Genomic DNA, 21,454 nt, shown 5'->3' with positions numbered 1-21,454 from the left:
ACCATATGGACTTCAGGAGATGACTGGGGGATGATAAACTGTGACCTACTGGTTGGATTCTCTCTGTTCTCATGTTTCTTACATGTTTGTCCCCTGACAGCCGGGTCCTAATGTTTTTTGAGCAACACACCATACTATGACGTTTTTACAATGATGGTTCTACTATGAAACCAGTTTGACATGTTCAGGTGTTCTTTGTGTGAAAACTCAGAGATTTCAGGTATCAGAAGGTGGTTTTCAACTTTCTTTATTAACTTTCTGCTTCAACTTTAAATTAAATTTCCTTCACTAACCCAGCCCTCTGGACTTCCAGGAAGCTGTGTTCCTATTGGCTGTCCAGGTGGCTGCTTGGTGTTATCAGGAACACCTGAGCAGCTTGGTGTTATCAGGAACACCTGAGCAGCTCAGTGTCTTCCTGCTTTATTTAGCTGCAGACAAACATTTCCTCTGCTTCTCTTCACCACTGAACTGGGTTTGGCTCCGTTGCTTCAGTTTGTTCTTTAGGTGTTGGCTTGCAGCTTCCAGCAGTAAAATCATCTTTAATGTGTTTCTTGGTGTGTTTTAGGGCTTTGTACTGGATAGTTGTCTTGGTAAATGAGGTTCTTTAGCCACAGTTAGCACATGGTGCTAATGTGTGCAGTGATTAGTGGATTTGGTACAGTTGAGTTGTGTCTTTATCTTGGCTGTAGTGAGTCTTTAGAGGTTTTGGTCAGACACATTCTGTATTCTTGTTTGTGAACCAACGTTGGCTGTCCAGAAGGTAAGAGTTCCTGTCCTGATTCTCTGTTCTCAGAGGTTCTCTGGTAGGCTGCAGGAGACTTTAGCGTTTGGGTTGTGCTAGTTTGGTTTTTGTATGGTTTCATTTGGACGACTATCTTGAGGCCCCTCCATGTGGTTTAGTGAGGTTTTCTGGAACAGTTCTACAAAGCAACCTGCAGCAGAAGAGACTTGGAGAGTTTTTAGGAAGTTCTGGAGACCAGACTTTAGAGCAGCAGAAACATTTGTCAGCAGGTTGAGCAGGAGAAGGTGAGCTTCAGAGTAGAAATGAGACAGAAACCTTCTTGACCAGTGTGGTGAGGTCCTGTACCAAGAGTTTGACCAGGTTGTGAAGAGTCTGTAGTTCTTTGGTCTGAAAGCACAAGAAGAGTCGACTCATTAAAGGAGAAAACAGGAGATATTGTTGGTTCTTCTGTCGCTCTGCAGTTTCCTTAGACTGAATATCAAGTTTATATTTTAAATGATTTCCCATGTGAGCCCAAAAAGACTTCAATAAACTCCCTCCATCCTCTGGACACAACATATTTTATTACCATGTTAAATCTTTTTTTTAAAAAATATGTTATTGAGTTTTAGTCATAGTTTTAGCATAGTTTTTTCTCTTTGCTTGTTTAGTTTTGTCATCTGTGTAAAAGGTGCTAAACAAATAAAGTTGAATTGATGAACTGAATAATTGACTAACTCATGATTGTGGCAACAGAAGTATTTTCATTGTGATTTAAGGGTTTATTTCATTTTTAAGGTTGGGGTTAAAATCTTGACAGAAAAAGAAGATTAAAGAAATAAACTACATAACAAAAAGCAATTAAATCAAAGGAAAAAAATTAATACAGTAGAACTTTTAAAAAGTTTTATTATTAAAAAGATTTAAGAAATTTAAGATGTAATTTCTAATTAAACATTTAATTTTTTAATTAAATGTTTTGTCTTTTTAAAGGTTTAATGATCCAATTAAATGTTTTGTAATTTTTAAAATGTTTAACATTCTTATTGTTTAATTGTATTTTTTAAATGTTTAATTCTGGGAAATATTTTATCTATAATTTTGAATATTTGTATTTTAAAAATTTTGTTTCATTTCATAATGACATGTATTTTTTCTTGTTGAATTATCTAATTCAATATTTTGTCTGTTTAATAGAGTTAAACATTAAATACAATTAAATTATATATACATATACCACCTTTTAATGTTTAGTTTTCTTTTTAAATGCTTCATTGTATTTTCTGTTTAATTCCTATTTGAAGCTTTATTGTCTTTAAGATGTAATTTTCTAGTTAAACATTTAATTTTGTAATTAAATGTTTTGTCTTTTTAAAGGTTTAATGATCCAATTAAATGTTTTGCATTTTTTAAAATGTTTAACATTCTTCTTGTTTAATTGTATTTTTTAAATGTTTAATTCTGGAAAATATTTTATCTGTAATTTTGAATATTTGTATTTTAAAAATTTTGTTTCATTTCATAATGACATGTATTGTATATTGCTGAATGATCTCATTCAATATTTTGTCTGTTTAATAGAGTTAAACATTAAATACAATTAAATTATATATACATATACCACCTTTTAATGTTTAGTTTTCTTTTTAAATGCTTCATTGTATTTTCTGTTTAATTCCTATTTGAAGCTTTATTGTCTTTAAGATGTAATTTTCTAGTTAAACATTTAATTTTGTAATTAAATGTTTTGTCTTTTTAAAGGTTTAATGATCCAATTAAATGTTTTGCATTTTTTAAAATGTTTAACATTCTTCTTGTTTAATTGTATTTTTTAAATGTTTAATTCTGGAAAATATTTTATCTGTAATTTTGAATATTTGTATTTTAAAAATTTTGTTTCATTTCATAATGACATGTATTGTATATTGCTGAATGATCTCATTCAATATTTTGTCTGTTTAATAGAGTTAAACATTAAATACAATTAAATTATATATACATATACCACCTTTTAATGTTTAGTTTTCTTTTTAAATGCTTCATTGTATTTTCTGTTTAATTCCTATTTGAAGCTTTATTGTCTTTAAGATGTAATTTTCTAGTTAAACATTTAATTTTGTAATTAAATGTTTTGTCTTTTTAAAGGTTTAATGATCCAATTAAATGTTTTGCATTTTTTAAAATGTTTAACATTCTTCTTGTTTAATTGTATTTTTTAAATGTTTAATTCTGGAAAATATTTTATCTGTAATTTTGAATATTTGTATTTTAAAAATTTTGTTTCATTTCATAATGACATGTATTGTATATTGCTGAATGATCTCATTCAATATTTTGTCTGTTTAATAGAGTTAAACATTAAATACAATTAAATTATATATACATATACCACCTTTTAATGTTTAGTTTTCTTTTTAAATGCTTCATTGTATTTTCTGTTTAATTCCTATTTGAAGCTTTATTGTCTTTAAGATGTAATTTTCTAGTTAAACATTTAATTTTGTAATTAAATGTTTTGTCTTTTTAAAGGTTTAATGATCCAATTAAATGTTTTGCATTTTTTAAAATGTTTAACATTCTTCTTGTTTAATTGTATTTTTTAAATGTTTAATTCTGGAAAATATTTTATCTGTAATTTTGAATATTTGTATTTTAAAAATTTTGTTTCATTTCATAATGACATGTATTGTATATTGCTGAATGATCTCATTCAATATTTTGTCTGTTTAATAGAGTTAAACATTAATTACATTAAATTATATTAAACAGACAAAATATTGAATGAGATCATTCAGCAATATACAATACATGTCATTATGAAATGAAACAAAATTTTTAAAATACAAATATTCAAAATTACAGATAAAATATTTTCCAGAATTAAACATTTAAAAAATACAATTAAACAAGAAGAATGTTAAACATTTTAAAAAATGCAAAACATTTAATTGGATCATTAAACCTTTAAAAAGACATGACATGGGTACTTGTATAGCTCAATGGGTTAAGTGGGTGACCCATGTACAGGGGCTGGTCTCTGACGCAGTGGCTCGGGTTCGAATCCTCCTCCTGACCCTTTGCTGCATGTCTTTTCCTGTTTGTCTCTCACTATGCCTATCCAATAAAAAGCCAAAAAAGACAAAACATTTAATTAAAAAATTAAATGTTTAATTAGAAAATTACATCTTAAAGACAATAAAACTTCAAATAGGAATTACACAGAAAATACAATGAAGCATTTAAAAAGAAAATTAAACATTAAAAGGTGGTAAAACATTTAAAAAGAAAAACCTTAAAGATTTAATCGAAACATTAAATATTGGGAAAGAAAAAGAAACTCAAACAAGCCGATAAAGCATTTAAAAAAACAAATAACATTAAAAAGACAAAACATCTGGAAATCAAATCAGACATTAGAAAAGAATAAAAGGTGAGAAAAGAGCAAAACTAAACGTTTAAGAAGAATCAAACTAAAGACAAAACATTTCAAAAGACACCAGTTAGACTTTAGAAGATCAAATTAAACAGAAGAGACAATAAAACGATCAAAAAGAGCAAAAACAGATAAAGGTCTGAAAGCGTTTTCTAGTCTGAAATGAAAACATCAAGTTGTTTCTTCAAACATTTCCTCTTTCTATGTTCTTAGTTTGATTGTGGAAAGATTTACTAAGAATTCATTTCAGAAAACTGCTTTCCAGATAAAGTCTACTAGTAGTTGAAGGCATTGATCAAACTAATGTTACCTTCTGATCTCCACAAACTTTACTGTTCAGTGAAGAGAATCAAAGTTTGTTGAGGATTTCTAAAAAACCCGCAGGTAAAGGTCTGAGAAGAACTCAGATGGATGGTCTAAATGTGAAATCAAGACTCATGGTCACAAGTTTTAAGGCTTCTGTTAACCAGAAAGTTCAAATTAACAGAGAACTACAGAGAAACTTTTAAAATTTCAGTCCTCAGACGTTCTGAAGGTTCAAACTAACAGAGAACTACTGAAGAACTTTTAGGTTTTCAGTCCTCAGACTGTCTGTCTCAATCGTACGACGTAGTGTGTAACTGTATGCAGCACAGTGAGCCAGCATACTCGTTTCTGTTTTCACGCCGTCTACATCAACGGAATGCACTGAAACTTTTCCCCCACTAGCTTAGCCTCGCCGTAGCACGCAGCTCAAAGGGGCGTGTCCTATCTACTCATTCATATCTATGAGAACAACGGTGGCTGCACATAAGGACGCCTGACATTGATTAGCTGCGTAAATACCATTATATACAGTCTATGGTAAATACGTATGTGAATCGCATCATTGGCTGCAGCAGCCAGTCACCTGTCACTCACTGACTCACATTGAAAAATAGCACAGAATGAATTGTTACGTGTTTATTTTATTTACAATTTAGGTTGGATTTTTTTTTTTGTGCGCAGCGCAGATTTTCTGTGCACGGAGACCGTGTCAGCAGTGCGCAATTGCGCATGCGCGCAGCTTAGAGGGAACAGTGCTGGAGAGTGTTTGTGATGCTGAAGCAGTGATCAGTTTTTCTGTTTCTTCTCTGGAGATGCACAATGAGGGACGTCTGCAGAGACTGAGAAAGAATCTCACCACATCCTGACATGAGGAAAAAGACTTTATTGAAGACTACAATGAGAAAAACTATCAGACAGCAGACGGCTGCATTCAAGGTGAGCTCTGAACATTTGATCTGGAACAGGAATTCAATAACGGCAGCATGAGTTTCATTTCAGCCTGTAGCTGCTGAATTCATGGATGAATCATCTGGCACTAGAGAGGAAGACCATCAAACATCCACGTCAGCTGATGGAGGTCCAAGAGTCTCACCAAAGAAACAACCTGCAGAGTGAAGACCTCGAATCTGATTGGACGGCCTCCTATTCAGCCACATGTGTGAACAAATGCCTCTAAGCTGATTTGTTTTCTAAAATAAATCTAGTTTGAGTCCTAATCTATGCCTGTGTGTTTGCTTCTTTACACCGCTGTTAACAGTTTAGGCTGTTAGATTGTTCCAGATAAGACAAGTACAAGATACTTCAGAGCCGTTCTACCATGAGCCTGACAGGAAGAACTCCAACAGCTACTGAATGTTCCTGTGGTTCCCTCAAGGCTACAGGAGGAGCCCTACGAGGATGAGCCTGTCCACCTGATGGCAGCCAGTCGCTGCGGTTCAAAGGCAACACCGACTACGTGGACTTCTACTGGACCACACGGAGGCCTTCAAACCGGACCAACAAGTTCAGCGACTCCCCGACTCGTGGGTCTGAGGACGCTGCCGAGCCTCGGTCCAGCCGGCCTCCTGTCTGTGGGTGTTTGAGTGCTGAGAGGTTTGTGGATGCATGTGAACGTGTCTGTGTTGAAACAGCAGCTTTTGACTCACTAACGCTGGGAAAAACCAAGAGCTCCTTTATTTGTGACTTCCACTAAAAAAACTGATGAACATAAGTTTGCCAGGGTTCTGACTGATAACAGATTATTAAATAATGAAAATAATCGTTTAAATATTCCTTTAAACAATCCTTTTAGGTCTACATTTCCTTTACTCTGACTTCTTGGTATATGTACAAGTATTTTGGGGGGAATATACCATTAAGCCCGATGTTCAAGGGTTCTTCTGGGACTATACCATTAAACCAACCTTTTAGGTAAATGTTCCAGGATGTTGGGTAGAATATACCATCAGATAAACCTTTTAGGTCCACATTGGAAGATTTTAGAGTAGAATATTACTCCAAACCATCCTTTAGCTCTACATTTAAGGTGGAATACTCCTTTACACCAAGATTTTTTGGTCTACATTGAAGGATTTTGGGTGGAATATTCCTTTGAATGAACTTTTTAAGTTTATGTTCAAGGATGTTGGGTGGAATATACCACCTGTTTTTGTGTTGCTACTCGGCGACCCTAGACAGCCGGGTCGTAATGTTTTTTGAGCAACACACCATACTATGGCGTTTTTACAATGAGGGTTCTACTATGAAACCAGTTTGACATGTTCAGGTGTTCTTTGTGTGAAAACTCAGAGATTTCAGGTATCAGAAGGTGGTTTTCAACTTTCTTTGTTAACTTTCTGCCTCAACTTTAAATTAAATTTCCTTCACTAACCCAACCCTCTGGACTTCCAGTGAGCTGTGTTCCTATTGGCTGTCCAGGTGGCTGCTTGGTGTTATCAGGAACACCTGAGCAGCTCACTATCTTCCTGCTTTATGTGGCTGCAGACAAACATTTCTTCTGCTTCCCTTCACCACAGAACTGGGTTTGGCTCTGTTGCTTCAGTTTGTTCTTTAGGCGTTGGCTTGCAGCTTCCAGCAGTAAAATCATCTTTAATGTGTTTCTTGGTGTGTTTTAGGGCTTTGTACTGGATAGTTGTCTTGGTAAATGTGGTTCTTTAGCCACAGTTAGCACACGGTGCTAATGTGTGCAGTGATTAGTGGATTTGGTGCAGGTGAGTTGTGTCTTTATCTTGGCTGTAGTGAGTCTTTAGAGGTTTTTGGTCAGACACATTCTGTATTCCTGTTTGTGAACCAACGTTGGTTGTCCAGAAGGTAAGAGTTCCTGTCCTGATTCTCTGTTCTCAGAAGTTCTCTGGTAGGCTGCAGGAGACTTTAGCGTTTGGGTTGTACTAGTTTGGTTTTTGTATGGTTTCATTTGGACGACTATCTTGAGGCCCCTCCATGTGGTTTAGTGAGGTTTTCTGGAACAGTTCTACAAAGCAACCTGCAGCAGAAGAGACTTTGAGAGTTTTTAGGAAGTTCTGGAGAGCAGACTTTAGAGCAGCAGAAACATTTGTCAGCAGTTTGAGCAGGAGAAGGTGAGCTTCAGAGTAGAAATGAGGAGAAGGAAACCTTCTTGACCCGTGTGGTGAGGTCCTGTACCAAGAGTTTGAGCAGGTTGTGAAGAGTCTGTAGTTCTTTAGTCTGAAAGCACAAGAATCCACTCATTAAAGGAGAAAACAGGAGATGTTGGTTCTTCTGTCACTCTGCAGTTTCCAGTTTCCTTAGACTGAATATAAAGTTTATATTTTAAATGATTTGCCATGTGAGCCCAAGAAGACTTCAATAAAGTCCCTCCATCCCCTGGACACAACAGATTTTATTACCATGTTAAATCTTTTTTTTTTTTTTAAATATGTTTTTTGTTTCAATCATAGTTTTAGCATAGTTTTTTTCTCTTTTTTCACAGTTTTGTCATCTGTGTAAAAGGTGCTAAACAAATAAAGCTCAATTGATAAACTGAATAATTGACTAACTCATGATTGTGACAACAGAAGTATTTTCATTGTGATTTAAGGGTTTGTTTCATTTCTAAGGTTGAGGTTAAAATCTTGACAGAAAAAAAAGATTAAAGAAATAAACTACATTTTAAAAAAAGCAATTAAATCAAAGGAAAAAAACATTTAATACAACAAAACTTTTAAAAAGAAAATTAAACATTAAATACAATTAAATTATATTAAACAGACAAAGTAATTAAATAAACAGAAGATACAAAACGTAATTATGAAATTAAACAAAATTTATAAAACAAAAATATGAAACATTGAAGATTAAATATTTTAGATAAACATTTAAAAAATAAAATTTTTCAAAAATACAAAACATTAAATTAGATTATTAAACCTTTAAAAATACAAAACATTGAATTAAAAATTAAATGTTTAATTGGAAAATTAAATCTTAAAGACAATAAAACTTTAAATAGGAATTAAACAGAAAATACAATGAAGCATTTAAAAAGAAAATTAAACATTGAAAGGTGGTAAAACATTTAAAAAGAAAAACAAAGATTTAATTGAAAAATTAAACACAGGGAAAGAAAAGGAAATTTTTCAAACAAGCCAATAAAACGTTTGAAAAAACAATTAAACATTAAAAAGACAAAACATTTGGAAATCAAATCAGACATTAGAAAAGAATAAAAGGTGAGAAAAGAGCAAAACTAAACGTTTAAGAAGAATCAAACTAAAGACAAAACATTTGAAAAGATACCAGTTAAACTTTAGAAGATCAAATTAAACAGAAGAAACAATAAAATGATAAAAAGAGCAAAAACAGATAAAGGTCTGAAAGCATTTTCTAGTCTGAAATGAAAACATCAAGTTGTTTCTTCAAACATTTCCTCTTTCTATGTTCTTGGTTTCATTGTGGACACATTTACTAAGAACTCATTTCAGAAAACTGATTTCCAGATAAAGTCTACTAGTAGTTGAAGGCATTGATCAAACTAATGTTACCTTCTGATCTCCACAAACTTTACTGTTCAGTGAAGAGAATCAAAGTTTGTTCAGGATTTCTAAAAAACCCACAGGTGAAGGTCTGAGAAGAACTCAGATGGATGATCTAAATGTGAAATCAAGACTCATGGTCACAAGTTTTAAGGCTTCTGTTAACCATAAAGTTCAAACTAACAGAGAAGTACTGAGAAACTTTTACAATTTCAGTCCTCAGACTGTCTAAAGGTTCAAACTAACAGAGAACTACTCAGGAACTACTGTGGAACTTAGAAGATATCAGTCCTTGGACTGTCTGAAAGTCAAATCTAACAGAGAACTACTGTGGGACTTAGAAGATATCAGTCCTTGGACTGTCTGAAAGTCAAATCTAACAGAGAACTACTGTGGGACTTAGAAAATTTCAGCCCTCAGAATGTGTGAAAGCTCAGGTCCTGAGGACTCGGGAGGTGTGGAGGCTTTGGAAAGTCTTGGAACTGAGGGTTCCACCCTCCAGCACAAAGACCGAAGTCCAACCTCCTGAGAAAAACGGTCGAGTCGAGACTCGAGTTAAAAAAAACTCGAAAATGACAAAAAATAGATGATAAATGCGCAAAAAAAAGAAGAATTAGTATCTGAGCGAATAGCTCAGGGAGTAAGAAGACAGACTACCAAGTGGAAGGTCGCAGGTTCAAGACCCGGCAGTGGCAGTTTTCTTTCTTTGTCTTTGTCAGGATTTTAAGAAAAATTTAAGCAGAGTCTGGTCTCGAACCAGCGACCTGCAGCTCCACAGGCAAATCCTTAACTCACTGAGCTACAGATCAGATAAAAAGAAATAAATTCGTCGTCCCTTTGGCATCGTAGTTTCTGAAGTGACCACATGGGTGGAGCCAAGGCGGAGTCTGGGTGGAGTCTGGGTGGAGAGTAGGCGGGGAGGTGGGTGGCGGCCTCCCCCCTCTACTCCCCCACCTCCCCCCACCACCCACCACACCACCCACGACACCTTCCCCCACCTGACGAGTTCCTCGAGTCTCCACGAGTTCTTCGAGTCGCCACGAGTTCTTCGAGTCTCCATGGGTTTTCCCGAGTTTCTGGAGTTTCCACGAGGTCGGAGGCAGAACAAGTTGTCATGAAGAGGTGTTGATGTCGGCCAGGATGGACTGACTTTACAGCGACTAGAAGGAAGACCACTAGAAGAGCAGGTCTTTAACCACCATCCATAAAATCCAGAGAAATGAAAGAAAGTCAACTTTTATCAACCTACATCCAGATGTTCAACTTGATATCTTTACTTTGACATTTTTAGCACCACAAACCTTTAGTATCACACTTTATTATCATTTATTAGGACTTTCATGGAATCCACCAGCAGATTTAGTTTTTGTTGAGAAACTTTATTCTTGTCATCGTGGGACTGCAGTATTTAAAAGTGTTCCTTCTATTTGACCTCATGTTTATTAGTTTTAGTGGAGAAAGTTAGTTGTCGATTAGTCTCTTAAAAACCAAATAATAAATTGGATTAGTCAAGCGGTTTAAATTTCTTACTTTGTCATATTTTAAATGTGACAGAAAATGGAAAAATAAAGTGTCTTGAGACAATTTCACCTGTAATTGGCGTAATTCATTTCTTGTTTTGGTTTATAAAATGTCAAACCCAAATATATTCAGTTTACTGTCATAAAAACCAAAAAGATTTACATTCATGATGCAGGAATCAGGCAGTTTTTCACGTTTTATCTTAGTCAGAAACATAGTTGATAATGTGTGAATTTTTGCAGCTTGCGAGCTGTAAAAGGTTTTAATCTTTGGGGCGGAGTGTCAAAAAACATTTAGAAACCAACATCAACAAAACACTCAAAGATTTGAACATCATTAAAGGGAAATCCCTTTTTTTTAATTTCCAATGTAAATGTGTGATATTCATCCTCTGGAGCTTTCTCTTCACATCGTCTTCCACCTGGACTGGTTTGGTCGGGAGCATGTGCAACAAACATTTGAAAAACTGCACTTTAACATCAATGAATGACACTGAAGTTCAATCTCTACATAAATGAGACTGAGTCTGGATGTGCTGCTCTGTCATTAACTCCTAAGTTTAGGGAAAGTTCAAACAAAAGAGGACAGTTTAGAGAAGACTTGAGAATGAGCTTACTTTGAACAAACATCTCAGACTTTCTGAGCTTCAGCACCTCTAGCAAGATAATTTAACAAGCAACTCAAGAGATCCAGAAGTTGGAGAGAGTTAGCTTTAGCTGAGCCAAAGAACATGTGGGACGCTAACCTAGCAAACATTTCAGACTTTTCTCTGTGAATTCTGAGAAATAATTTACTATTTAATGACAGAGCTACACATCTTAACTCAGTCTCATTAAAACAGACTCTAATTCAGTGTCATCCATCCATATTAAAGTGCAGTTACCCAAAATGTTTGTTGCATGAGCTCCAACAAAACCTGTCCAGGTAGAAGGCCACTTTGACAAACAGGAAGTGGAAGATTCCACGCAGATTTATAGAAGGGGGAACCGGACTGTACTAAGTGTGGTTGAGTATAGAGGGGTGTTTTGTGGGTTTTTAAGGCTGATAATGATTATTAGTGAAACATTTGGAGTAGATATTCATTTGCAGTAAATGAAAATATTTAAAATCTTGGAGTTGAACTTAGAAGAACACAAACTCTAACAGAAAACTTTGTTGATACGTTTTTGTTTTGTTTACAGATGTTAAGTTAAAAGAGTTTTATTCATGACGGATAACCAATTAAATCACTCCAGAAGACAGAGCGACCACAGGTAGATAAAGGTTCAGAGCCAAAGTAGCGCCATTTTTAAATGTATTTATTACCATAAATCAGCAAAAAAAATAAAACACTGATAATCAGTAAATCAGTCAGCCCACAATTACTACAATTCTACAATGTATGTCTCTTTCCTTTGACTTGTTATTTGTACAATATACGATGCATATGATGGCGTTTTTTCATACCAAAGGCTATACTATGATGTTTTCTAAGAGACATACGATACTACTCTGCTTGTTCTGGCCCTGGGCTGCTGCACTCCACCTCTGTTGTTTTCTGGATTGTACTCAGCTGCATACCTTCGTCCATCCAGCCTCCATTGACTCGTCCCACCTGCCGTCTCTGGAGCTGAAGCTGGATTGGAACAGACCAAAGTACAGTCCAATCACGATGCCAGCTGCCTCTCAAAAGGCTCCTTCATCTGGCAGGTGGCAGTACTTCTTCTGAGGGGAAGCTGAGCTGGCCCGGCATATATATATATATATATATATATATATATATATATATATATATATATATATATATATATATATATATATATATATAGGCTGCTGTTTTGTAATTTTGCAACGGATTTTCATCCTATTCACCAGTGAGAAAATAAAGTCAGTACAGTCCAGTTCATTTTTAACTCCTGCTTTAATGCCGTGATTGCATGTATTGTTCACCAGAAATATTCTTAACTTCAGATACTTTAAATGTATGGGAGAAACACGCATACTTGAGCCAGATAACCTGTCAGGTGAGTTGGGAGAACAGGTAGGGGAGGGAATCCAACAGTGCACTTAGTTTTGTCAGTCAAGTAAAACTAACTAGAGAACAACACAAAACATCTTGACTGGCAAGTGCAAATACAGGCCAGGATGTCAGTCTTAAATGATGTGTAGTCCTTGTAATGTCCTGGGAATGTCAGGCCTTATAGCAGGTGGAGGCTGCCTGGTATCTGCCATTCACTACTTCAGCGAAGAGAGTTCTTGGTAGAGTCTCCCATCCAGTCCAGAATTTCACCAGACTGGTCAGTTCAGACGGTGTTGCTATGGAGTGGATTAAAATTGATTAAATAAATGGCTACAACAAATGATCAAAAACAATCTAGGGTACGCATACTAAACAGGAAACAGTTGAAAAAATGGGCTGCATTTATCACTATCATTGCACAATAACTCTTGATATAGCTGTGAAAGAATGGTTGGCTATGAACAGAGCAGTCTAGGGCAGTTCATTTCAAGCTATTCGCTCACAGTTGTAACTACTTTGACTGCACAGTTTAAAACCTTTCAAGATCAGGAGTAATTTAAAATGAATCAAACCAGGACATTAACTTGAGCAGAAAACACACATAATAAACAAAGTGTTACCTAGACTCATTTTGCTAGGTGACCAGTTTCTTTACACTGCTCTGTGACTTAACTGCATTTTCGGGCGCATAAATCACACTTCCACCCATTTGTGCGTTTATAAAATTGTTACTCAACTACCCAGCTGCAGAACGTGCTGTCTGTATGACCTTATTACTATGCTAGCGCGGCTAACGCTGTATTAGCGCGGCTAGCGCTGTATTAGCGCGGCTAGCGCTGTATTAGCGCGGCTAGCGCTGTATTAGCGCGGCTAGCGCTGTATTAGCGCTGTGCTAGCGCTGTATTAGCGTGGCTAGCGCTGTATTAGCGCGGCTAACGCTGTGCTAGCGCAGCTAACGGCATGCATTACAGCTTACTGACTCTCACAAAAACAAACCACATACAGGACAAAAAGGATTAATACACTCACTGAAGCGCCGTCGTTCATGCTGGTAGCCGTGGTTGACCCCGGTCTTGTGAGGTGAACCGTCTGCGTCACATGACCGGAGGAGCGCCACGTGATTGGCTGGGCGTTGGTTCGATTTTGGCCAGGATCGATTGTTTACGTCTGAGTCCCCCGGATGTGAACAGCGAATTTTTTGACAGTGAATTTTGAACATTGAATTTTTTGAGGGCGAATTTTGAACATTGAATTTTTTGATGGCGAATTTTGAAGACATTGAATTTTTAACTGGTTTTTAGAATTTTGATGAGCTAAATTCAGGCATAAAAAATTCACATACGTAATTTTGATGCAAAAAAATTCAAAGTAAGAAATTCAGCAGCTTTTAAAATTCAGAATCTGATGAGTCTGATTTGCTTCCATAGTTTGCTGAGCTTGGTTGCACTGCAAAATATTTAAAATTTTAAAAAATCCCACTTTTATTAAAATATTTCAACAATTTTATTAGTTATGGTTTTTTTTTATTTGTATAGACAAGTCTGCAAAACTTCAGATATTATCTGTAAATTAGCGACCCATCAGTTCTTCTAAATACTATTACGTCTCATTTTTGTTACTGAATATTTACTGTAATATTTGTGCATGCTGCAGTACATTTCTGCTTTCTTAAATTGCATACAAGTTTACACTAAATGGCAATAATTATTTGTAAGGAAATATGTGCATCTTCAACATCTTCCATTGTAATTTTACGGTAAATCCATCCATCATCTATACACTGCTCAATCGTCATTAGGGTTGCAGTGGGTCTGGAGTCTATCCCAGCTGACTTGGGGTGAAGGCAGGCGACATCCTGGACAGGTCATCAGTCTGTCACAGGACTACATATAGAGACAAACAATCACATTCACACCTACAGTATATTTTTGGACTGTGGGAGGAAGCTTGAGAACCCAGAGAAAACACACATGCACAGGGAGAACATGCAAACTACACGCAGAAATATCCCGGGAAAGCCGGGTGCAAACCAGAGATCTTCTAGCTGCAAGACGAAAGTGCTAACCACCATGCCACTGTGCAGCCCTTAAGGTAAATCATATTAGTTTATTTATTTCTTTATATATTTATATCTACTTTTACATTCAAATTTTGAAATTTATTTTCTCATTACATCCAACAATTATTATAATAATTCAGAGACTTTGAAAAAGACTTTAAAAGAGTCCAATGATGCACTGCTGTTTAACCTCTACTCTTTTGTTGTAGAGACATAGGAGAATGAGGGCTCACATAAAAGAACCATGATGAGAGAAAACCTTCCCTAAACAGAGGTAGTTGTCCAGAACGAACATTATAGTGAACTGCATACATTCTGAAAAGTCGTTAAAGAGACCTATTTCCATCATGGTTGTGAGATAAAGATTAGATTTTATGTGTTGGGTTAAACCTTTTAAGTTGTATTATTTTGTTGGGTTATATTGCCACAATAATGTTGGTAATTGTATTAATTTTATATTATAATTTGAACTCAAATTTCTGCATTCATTGATTTCAAATGAATTTCAAGTTGATGTAACTTGTTGAAACTGGCTTGATAACTATTATTTTTCTCTACTTTGGGGCCAGGATTTTAAGTGCCCTCCTCTATCTACTTGATACTGGAACGAACTAATTCATTAATCTTAAAAATGTGTGTTCAGAATTATGGTAATTAAATAGATAACACTTTAAAAATCTTGAAAACACTAGCTGAAACAATTTAATTTTATGAGTAATTGACTTAAAAACATGTTTATTAAATAAGTAGTAATTAACAATACCATTGACTTTGGAGGAAATTCTAATTCTACTGTTGATTAAACATAATTACAATAGAAGTTGTCATAACTCAAAAAGACTGATACAAACTATTGCATGATTTTTATTTTTTTCTGTTTACTTTTTACAGTGACAAGGTGTTGCATCTTTTACAGTATATCTGAACAATTTTCAGGCATCAGTTATTTAACACATGCGTGAATTTTTCTCTCAGCAACCTCTGTGATTTTGGACCCAGTTGTTCCAAGAACATACAGACCCAGATGCTAGTTTTTGTCATGGGCGGGTCACACATGTTACACAATATAGAAAAGCAACTGTTTTCTTCACCTCTGTTTCCTAATTAAATTCACTTTCCTCCCTTCCTCTCCTCAATTTCTGCAAATGACCCACCACAGTAAGTGGTCGTGAGGAAGAATTGGAGGAAATTAGCAGAAAGGAAAGACAAACAGATCACATAAGGGGAGCAATGAGCTAATCCCTGCGGTTAACGGATGTCTGGCATCTTTAGCGTCTTTTTTGGTGGAAGAAATAGCAAAGATTGAAGGAGAGAAAACATTTAAAAAAATCTCCTTCTTGGCTCTCAGCCCAGACAAACACATACATTCCCACACTTCCTAGGAGGCATATTGGATTTTTTTCACCCAGAGAAAGTGTCATACAGTTTGTCAGCCTGCTCTGGTTTTCTAATCCCCCGCTCTAATTAACAGATAACATATTTTAGCAGGAACTTCAGCCGTCTGTATCAGTGACGTTTGCATGTACAGCTGTTCACCTCCAACATAAAAGCAAGACAAATGTCAGTCTCTGAATACATTCACACAAACATACACACACACAAGCTGCTCTGTCTATCTCAATCATCTCCAAGGGTGCGTCAGTCATGCAGACAGCTTCTTTATCTTTGGCTCTGCTGCCTCAGTCGCAGTCAAAAGTTTTAGAACACCCCAATTATTACAGTATTTTTTTTTTTGAAATTCAAGTAGTTCAAGTCCAATGAATAGCTTGAAATGGTACAAAGGTAAGTGGTGAACTGCCAGAGATTAAAGAGGTAAAGTTACCCAAAACTGAAAAATAATGTACATTTCAGAATTATACAAAAAGGCCTTTTCAGATAACAAGAAATGGGGTAACAACTTAAAGCTGTTCTGCAGCAATGGAGGTTGATCAAGCCTTGAAATTCTAGGGGAGCATTATTTGAACAGCATTCTATTGCAGAAAGTAATATGTTGCTATAAAAATGGTGAGGAAAAGGCAATTCACAATAGAAGTGAGACAGACCATCATAACACTTAAAAAATTAGGTATTTTCTACAGAGAAATTATGCAGTGAGTGTCACTGAATGTTTCGTCTTTAGTTTGATTCTTCTTAAACGTTTAGTTTTGCTCTTTTCTCACCTTTTATTCTTTTCTAATGTCTGATTTGATTTCCAAATGATTTGTCTTTTTAATGTTTAATTGTTTTTTTAAATGCTTTATCGGCTTGTTTGAGTTTCTTTTTCTTTCCCAATATTTAATGTTTCGATTAAATCTTTAAGGTTTTTCTTTTTAAATGTTTTACCACCTTTTAATGTTTAATTTTCTTTTTAAATGCTTCATTGTATTTTCTGTGTAATTCCTATTTGAAGTGTTATTGTCTTTAAGATGTAATTTTCTAATTAAACATTTAATTTTTTAATTAAATGTTTTGTCTTTTTTTTTTTTTTTGCCTTTTTTTTTTAGCTTTTTATTGGATAGTCGTAGTGAGAGACAAACAGGAAACAGGGAAAGACATGCAGCAAAGGGTCAGGAGCAGGATTCAAACCCGAGCCGCTGCATCAGAGACCAGCCCCTGTACATGGGTCACCCAATTAACCCATTGAGCTATACAAGTACCCATGTCATGTCTTTTTAAAGGTTTAATGATTCAATTAAATGTTTTGCATTTTTAAAAATGTTTAACATTCTTCTTGTTTAATTGTATTTTTTAAATGTTTAATTCTGGAAAATATTTTATCTGTAATTTTGAATATTTGTATTTTAAAAATTTTGTTTCATTTCATAATGACATGTATTGTATATTGCAGAATTATCTCATTCAATATTTTGTCTGTTTAATATAATTTAATGTAATTAATGTTTAACTCTATTAAACAGACAAAATATTGAATGAGATAATTCAGCAATATACAATACATGTCATTATGAAATGAAACAAAATTTTTAAAATACAAATATTCAAAATTACAGATAAAATATTTTCCAGAATTAAACATTTAAAAAATACAATTAAACAAGAAGAATGTTAAACATTTTAAAAAATGCAAAACATTTAATTGAATCATTAAACCTTTAAAAAGACAAAACATTTAATTACAAAATTAAATGTTTAATTAGAAAATTACATCTTAAAGACAATAAAACTTCAAATAGGAATTAAACAGAAAATACAATGAAGCATTTAAAAAGAAAACTAAACATTAAAAGGTGGTATATGTATATAAAATTTAATTGTATTTAATGTTTAACTCTATTAAACAGACAAAATATTGAATGAGATCATTCAGCAATATACAATACATGTCATTATGAAATGAAACAAAATTTTTAAAATACAAATATTAGAAATTACAGATAAAATATTTTCCAGAATTAAACATTTAAAAAATACAATTAAACAAGAAGAATGTTAAACATTTTTAAAAATGCAAAACATTTAATTGGATCATTAAACCTTTAAAAAGACAAAACATTTAATTAGATTATTAAACCTTTAAAAAGACAAAACATTTAATTACAAAATTAAATGTTTAATTAGAAAATTACATCTTAAAGACAATAAAACTTCAAATAGGAATTAAACAGAAAATACAATGAAGCATTTAAAAAGAAAACTAAACATTAAAAGGTGGTATATGTATATATAATTTAATTGTATTTAATGTTTAACTCTATTAAACAGACAAAATATTGAATGAGATCATTCAGCAATATACAATACATGTCATTATGAAATGAAACAAAATTTTTAAAATACAAATATTCAAAATTACAGATAAAATATTTCCCAGAATTAAACATTTAAAAAATACAATTAAACAAGAAGAATATTAAACATTTAAAAAAATGCAAAACATTTAATTGGATCATTAAACCTTTAAAAAGACAAAACATTTAATTAAAAAATTAAATGTTTAATTAGAAATTACATCTTAAATTTCTTAAATCATTTTAATAATAAAACTTTTAAAAAGTTCTACTGTATTAATTTTTTTCCTTTGATTTAATTGCTTTTTGTTATGTAGTTTATTTCTTTAATCTTCTTTTTCTGTCAAGATTTTAACCCCAACCTTAAAAATGAAATAAACCCTTAAATCACAATGAAAATACTTCTGTTGCCACAATCATGAGTTAGTCAATTATTCAGTTTATCAATTCAACTTTATTTGTTTAGCACCTTTTACACAGATGACAAAACTAAACAAGCAAAGAGAAAAAACTATGCTAAAACTATGACTAAAACTCAATAACATATTTTAAAAAAAAAGATTTAACATGGTAATAAAATCTGTTGTGTCCAGGGGATGGAGGGAGTTTATTGAAGTCTTCTTGGGCTCACATGGTAAATCATTTAAAAAAATAAACTTGATATTCAGTCTAAGGAAACTGCAGAGTGACAGAAGAACCAACAATATCTCCTGTTTTCTCCTTTAATGAGTCGACTCTTCTTGTGCTTTCAGACCAAAGAACTACAGACTCTTCACAACCTGCTCAAACTCTTGGTACAGGACCTCACCACACGGGTCAAGAAGGTTTCTGTCTCATTTCTACTCTGAAGCTCACCTTCTCCTGCTCAAACTGCTGACAAATGTTTCTGCTGCTCTAAAGTCTGGTCTCCAGAACTTCCTAAAAACTCTCCAAGTCTCTTCTGCTGCAGGTTGCTTTGTAGAACTGTTCCAGAAAACCTCACTAAACCACATGGAGGGGCCTCAAGATAGTCGTCCAAATGAAACGGTACAAAAACCAAACTAGTACAACCCAAACGCTAAAGTCTCCTGCAGCCTACCAGAGAACCTCTGAGAACAGAGAATCAGGACAGGAACTCTTACCTTCTGGACAACCAACGTTGGTTCTCAAACAAGAATACAGAATGTGTCTGACCAAAACCTCTAAAGACTCACTACAGCCAAGATAAAGACACAACTCAGCTGCAGCAAATCCACTAATCACTGCACACATTAGCACCATGTGCTAACTGGCTAAAGAACCTCATTTACCAAGACAACTATCCAGTACAAAGCCCTAAAACACACCAAGAAACACATTAAAGATGATTTTACTGCTGGAAGCTGCAAGCCAACGCCTAAAGAACAAACTGAAGCAACGGAGCCAAACCCAGTTCAGTGGTGGAGAGAAACAGAGGAAATGTTTCTCTGCAGCTAAATAAAGCAGGAAGACACCGAGCTGCTCAGGTGTTCCTGATAACACCAAGCAGCCACCTGGACAGCCAATAGGAACACAGCTTACTGGAAGTCCAGAGGGCTGGGTTAGTGAAGGAAATTTAGTTTAAAGCTGAAGCAGAAAGTTAATAAAGAAAGTTGAAAAACACCTTCTGATACCTGAAATCTCTGAGTTTTCACACAAAGAACACCTGAACATGTCAAACTGGTTCCATAGTAGAACCCTCATTGTAAAAATGTCATAGTATGGTGTGTTGCTCAAAAAACATTATGACCCGGCTGTCAGAGGACAAACATGTAAGAAACATGAGAACAGAGAGAACCCAACCAGTAGGTCACAGTTTATCATCCCCCAGTCATCTCCTGAAGTCCATATAGTGAGAGACATCAGTATCTGGTTGTTCATTTACCAGAGGATGCTTATAATCATGCTGATGTGGTCTGTACTCTACAGTATTTTAGTGACTCAATAAATGCCTAAGTCAACCCGCCCGGCCAGCAGGCAGATGGGTTCCCCCACATTAGAGCCGGGTTCTGCTCGAGGTTTTTTTCCCTGTTAAAAGGGTGTTTTCCTTGCCACTGTCGCCTTTTAGCTTGCTCTGGGGGTCAGGCATATTGGTTCTGTAAAGCGTCTCAAGACAATTTGACTGTAATTGGTGCTATATAAATAAAATTGAATTGAATTGTTTTATTTAAAATGATTTTTAGTTTTTAATAAACATTTAACAGCCTATATGTAATCAATAAATGGCCTTTGCCTATCTTAAGAAAAATTCACTCAGAACTGTGATATGTTAACAGTACTAAATAAATCAATAAATACATGCATACACACAAAAATAAGTTAATACATTAACTGTGTTTAGATAAGATTTAGATTTTTAAAAAGTTGTTTATGTTTTTGCAGAATCCAGTATTGCTCACTGGTTGGTCATTACATTTTATTAGTTTGATTTCACTGTTTAAAATGATGCCACCTCTTTTCAGACAGAACCTGTGATAATAAAACAATACAAAATTTTTAGGTCCGTGTTAATAAAGCACTTAAAGCTTTAAGTATGGCTAAATGCTTTTTTCAAAATTAAATATATCACTCCTTAGGTGGTAGTGGCCCCAAGTTCAGTAAAGTTGGAAAGATATTCACAGATTCAGACTTCCAGCATCAATAACTCATTAGATATAGGTTGTCAAAACATAAACGGTGCCTCTTTCCCATTGTTGCAAGGCAGACAATGTGCTACAAGCCCAGTTTTATCAAAAGTAGCTGTCTTTCAAGCTACAGGAATAACATTGGTGTCTATGGAGTGAACAGGGTCCGTCTGCAATTTGCAAAACCGCTGCAACAGTAAAGAGAGACAAATATTCAATAACTTCACTCTTATACATTCTAGTGTCACTAAAATCACTGCAGCCTTCAACTGGCTCCTGTTGACAAAGTGTTTTAACAGAAATGTAAATGCTGTAATATGATTCTTTTAATGAACCATGTAACTTGAATGGATGTGATGCTGGTGTGACCACAGTGCACACGTCTGATGTTGCTCACAGTGGTCCAAGGGACGCTCAGGGAGTTTGTGTGTTTGCTCAGACTCATGAAAAATTAGAAGGAACATTGCTCTCCAGCATTGAGAGTGTTTTAGGAATTCATTCATTGTGTTGTGAACTTTGAAGGAGCAGAAACTTTACAGCTGCCAAAGATATGAGAACCAGAGATCTTCTCGCTGC

The 21,454-nt window shown here is 34.6% G+C and overlaps 1 long non-coding RNA gene across 1 annotated transcript in view; it reads left to right on the top strand.

The window, feature by feature from the left end:
- The first annotated feature begins 3,937 nt into the window (after positions 1 to 3,937).
- Positions 3,938 to 21,454, top strand: part of LOC129349487 (uncharacterized) — a 149,491-nt gene continuing 131,974 nt past the window's right edge. The window contains exon 1 of the long non-coding RNA XR_008602506.1: positions 3,938 to 6,053. This is a non-coding gene — a long non-coding RNA (uncharacterized LOC129349487). The remainder of the gene's footprint in view (positions 6,054 to 21,454) is intronic.

This window comes from Amphiprion ocellaris, chromosome 8, assembly GCF_022539595.1.
Source record: "Amphiprion ocellaris isolate individual 3 ecotype Okinawa chromosome 8, ASM2253959v1, whole genome shotgun sequence".
Classification (NCBI taxonomy): domain Eukaryota; kingdom Metazoa; phylum Chordata; class Actinopteri; family Pomacentridae; genus Amphiprion; species Amphiprion ocellaris.
This window is presented reverse-complemented; position numbering and strand designations above follow the sequence as displayed.